Raw genomic sequence first — 4804 nt, forward strand, 5'->3', positions numbered from 1 at the left:
AAGTGAACAGCACTCAAACTCCTCATGAACTCTGGTATCGTGAGACTCCTTCAGTAAAACACTTCAAAATCTTTGGGAGCAAATGCTATATTAAGAATACTGATGAGAAACTTGGCAAACTTGAACCTAGAGCAGGTGAAGGCATTCTTCTTGGTTATTCTCCACACAGCAAAGCATATAAGTGCTACAATAAAAGACTTGGAAGAATTTTTGATAGCATTGATGTAGTGGTTGATGAAAAAGGATACATTCCTAGGCAAGTAAATCATGAAAATATCGAAGAAGATGAAGACTACCCTCAAGGATAGAATGATGAAGAAGAAGAACCTCAAGAAGCACCAGAGGAACAGATAAGGGTAGAAGAGAAGACTCCATCCAGGTACGTTCAGAAGAATCATCTAGAATCTCAGATTTTGGGGCAAAAAGAAGCGGGTGTACAAACAGGAAGAACAATTTCAGAAGCTTCAAGCTATTTGGCATTACTCTCATCCACTGAACCACAAAATGTAAAAGAGGCATGCAAAGATGAATGTTGGGTCAAAGCAATGGATGAAGAACTTGAGCAGATTGAAAAGAACAACACTTGGGAGTTGGTTCCTAGACCAAAGGATAAGAATGTTATAGGGACAAAATGGGTCTTCAAAAATAAGTTGAATGAAAATGGGGAAGTAATTAGAAATAAGGCCAGACTTGTTTGTAAAGGGTATGCGCAGCAAGAAGGAATAGATTTTGAAGAAACTTTTGCTCATGTTACAAGACTTGAGGCCATCCGAATGTTCCTTGCTCTCTCAAGCTTTCAAAAGTTCAAAGTATTTCAAATGGACGTGAAATCAGCCTTTCTGAATGGAGACTTAGAAGAAGAAGTATACATTGAGCAGCCAGATGGTTTCATTCTTGGAAATGATACAAATCTTGTATGCAGATTGAAAAAGGCTCTCTATGGTCTTAAACAAGCTCCAAGGGCTTGGTACTATCGTTTGGACAAATATCTTCATCAACAAGGTTTTTCAAAAGGATCAACAGATAGCAATCTTTATATAAAAATTGAAAATGACAAATTGCTGATACTTGTTGTGTATGTAGATGACATCATCTTTGGCAGCAATGAAGAATCTATGAGTCAAAGCTTTGCCTTGGTGATGCAGAAAGAATTCGAAATGTCCTTGCTTGGAGAATTGACATATTTTCTTGGCCTGCAAATCCAACAAAAGGAAGGAGGGATCTTCTTGTCTCAAACCAAGTATCTCAAGCAGATTTTGAAGAAATATGGCATGGAAGATGCAAAACCAGTATGTACACCCATGGTCACAGGATGTAGCCTCAGTGCAAATGATCAATCAGTAGCAGTACATCAACCAACCTACAGATCTATGATTGGAAGTCTACTTTATTTGACAGGTACCCGACCAGACATCATACATGCAGTGGGAATAGTTGGAAGATTTCAGGCAAATCCAAAGGAAACACATCTTCAGGCAGTAAAGAGAATCTTCAAATATCTTCAAGGGACTCAAAATTATGGCTTATGGTATCCGAGAGATACAGATCTCACACTTCATGCTTATAGTGATGCAGATTGGGCCAGAAGCGTGGATGACAGGAAGAGCACAAGTGGTGGTGCATTCTTTATGGGTTCCAGATTAGTATCTTGGTTCAGCAAGAAACAGAGTTCGATTGCCTTGTCTACAGCTGAAGCAGAATATGTTGCTGCTGCATCTTGCTGCACTCAACTCCTTTGGATGATGCAGACCTTGCAGGATTTTCAAATCACTTGTACACCACCCATCTCCATCTTATGTGATAATACAAGTGCAATCAGCATTTCAAAGAACCTAGTCATGCATTCAAAAACCAAGCACATACCAATCAAGTATCACTTTCTCTGGGAACAAGTGCTTGAACAAAAGGTCAAGTTGGAGTATGTTCCTTCTAAGGAACAGGTTGCTGATATACTCACCAAACCATTGCCTAGGGAGACCTTTGAATACCTCAGGCAAAAGCTGGGGGTTGTTGATGCATCATCTTGTTGTTGAATCTCTTCTGATTGTTGGTTGTATGAAAGGTTCATCTGAAGTATATGCATACATGTGCTGGATTGCGGATTGGTCAAAGATCGAATGGCACAGGTTCAGGGGGAGCATATCATGCATTGTTGGCATTATGGAGTAAGTACAGAAGGAGATCATGGATGCTGGTCTGAATATTGCTGCAATACGTCTCTATCTCTTTCATGGTCATTTATGGTGTTTGATGTATTATGGTTCTTCTTTGCAGATCTGGTTTATAGTCAAGGGGAGCATGTTCTTAGGGGGAGCATAACCCTTTGCCCTTGATGTCAAAGGGGGAGAGTGATTGGTTGTTGTTGCCATCAAGTCCAAAGGGGGAGATTGTTGGCATTATGATACATATGTTGTACTTGATGGCAACCCACTCATCTCAGATGATAAATTATAGTGCAGCAAATTTCACGCACTTTCATGAAGATAAGAGTTTCTTTCATGTAGAGAAAAGTTCACGCACTTTTATGCAGAGAAAAGTTTATTTCATGTAGAGAAAAGTTCACGCACTTTTATGCAGAGAAAAGTTTATTTCATGTAGAGAAAAGTTCACGCACTTTTATGCAGAGAAACGTTTATTCCATGTAGAGAAAAGTTCACGCACTTTTATGCAGAGAAAAGTTTATTTCATGTAGAGAAAAGTTCACACACTTTTATGCAGAGAAAAGTTTATTTCATGGAGAGAAAAGTTCACGCACTTTTATGCAGAGAAAAGTTTATTTCATGTAGAGAAAAAGTTCACGCACTTTCATGCAGAGAAAAGTTCCTTTCATGAAGAGAAAATTTCACGCACTTTCATGGTTGGCTCATGGTATTAGTCCGACAGTTTTTGATCCTATGGTTTTGGTTCGTGGTATTGCATCCAAAAGTGTTGATCTCACGCACTTTCATGGTTGGTTCATGGTATTAGTCCTATAGTTTTTGATCATATGGTTTTGGCTCGTGGTATTGCATCCAAAAGTATTGATCTCATGCTCTTTCATGGTTGGTTCATGGTATTAGTCCAACAGTTTTTTGATCCTATGGTTTTGGACCGTGGTATTGTGGAAGGCCTAAGACTATAAAAGAGGAAGGAGATCATTTGGCAAAGTATCATCGAATGAATTGAATACCTAATAAGTGCTAGATCTGAAATATTTGTGATTGGGTTATGGTGTAGATCTGGATCTGAATGAAGGAGGAACCTTAGCGCATAAAGAAGGATAAGTTCTTTTGATGGGTCATAATCTTTATGCTTGAATAATAGTATCTTTGCATGATTTTGATCTGTTATATGAGGCGCATGCTTGATCTATAAATCTGACAATCTGGGTTAATTAGTGTCTGAATATTTGAAAGAAGGAATTATCCTTTATAGATCTGCACACAGGTTTCAGGTTGTTGAAGTTTCGTATATCTTTAAATTATGATCTAGCTGCCTCTGTCTATTGCTGCAGTATTCTGGGTTCAGAATTTGGTGTGTGGTTACTGTTACTGTGTTCTGGGTATAGCTGTCAGAGAAGTGTTTACTTGATTCAGTGCTAATTGGGAAAAGGAGATTGTTTGATGCAGATATACTTGATGATTGATTGATGTTCATGGATCCAGTCTGAAAATTTATGAAAAGTGGTCCTTGAAAGAAAAGAAGTAGGGGGTTGTAGCTCCCTTCCAGGAGAGACTGGAAAACGAGAGAGAGAGTTGTAGCTCTCTGCAGGTTGTAGCCTGCGTACTGGTAAAGGACTGCACCAGTACAAAATCATTGTAAAAGGAGTTTCTTATTAAAAGAAGATAGAGACATATTGCAGCAGGTGGTTTTCACCCACATTGGGTTTCCACCTTATATCTGGTGTTCTTTTGTGTGACTATTTGCTTTTCTTGTTCCTGCTCATTATTTTATGATACTGACATACAAAGTAATGATCAATATTTGAAGAATTATTCAAAGTATAAATAAGGAAGATATATTGAAAAGAATTTGATAATACTGATTCACCCCCCCTCTCAGTATTATTTCCAACAATTATAACCCTTCCACCAATAGCAGTCAATAAACAGGATAATTTTCCTATACCTTTGTCGATTTTCTTTGTTTCACAAGCTTATTTGTGTGTTATTTAGTGTAGTTTTAATTTAGTTTTTTTCATGCATTATTTCCATTACTTTGAATGATTTGTTGGTTCTTGTTTAAAAACTAACATCATCCAATTGTTTGTATGCTCCTTGTAGGTAACAACTAATTGTAAGGAAGGTACTTTTGGAACCCATAATTAACAAACACACAAATATAAAATGATGACTCCACTTGTTTCCTCTCTTTGATCCAATTGGTTGTTTTGTAGGAACTTTCTCTCTACATTTTTACTTCATTTAGCTTTTGTAATTTTTCTAGAATTTTGTAGGCCCACTACAATATACTCTTGGCCAATCAAGAACCTACAATTAAATTTTTCAGTCGGTCGTGTGACTTTTACCACAGATAGACGCGCTAGTCATGCATTTGTGCAATGGATAACCCATGTGATACACATAAAGCTCAAAAATTCATTGTAATTTATATTTCCTGAGTGTTTTGGCATCATTCAGTGAACTGCCTACACTCATGCAAATTTTTATATATTAGATATGTTTCTTAATTGATTTTCTAACCACTATAATTAGGACAATTACTTCTTTTACTTTGAAAATTTTCAACCCACATAGCTTAATTATGAGGAAAGTAAGTGGCCATAATCCACATATATTTTCAACTTACCTTGATCATTCAATGT

Source organism: Pinus tabuliformis, chromosome 3_2 (genome assembly GCF_031772625.1).
Source record: "Pinus tabuliformis cultivar Carrire ecotype Pingquan chromosome 3_2, CPIR1, whole genome shotgun sequence".
NCBI classification, from domain to species: Eukaryota; Viridiplantae; Streptophyta; class Pinopsida; order Pinales; family Pinaceae; genus Pinus; species Pinus tabuliformis.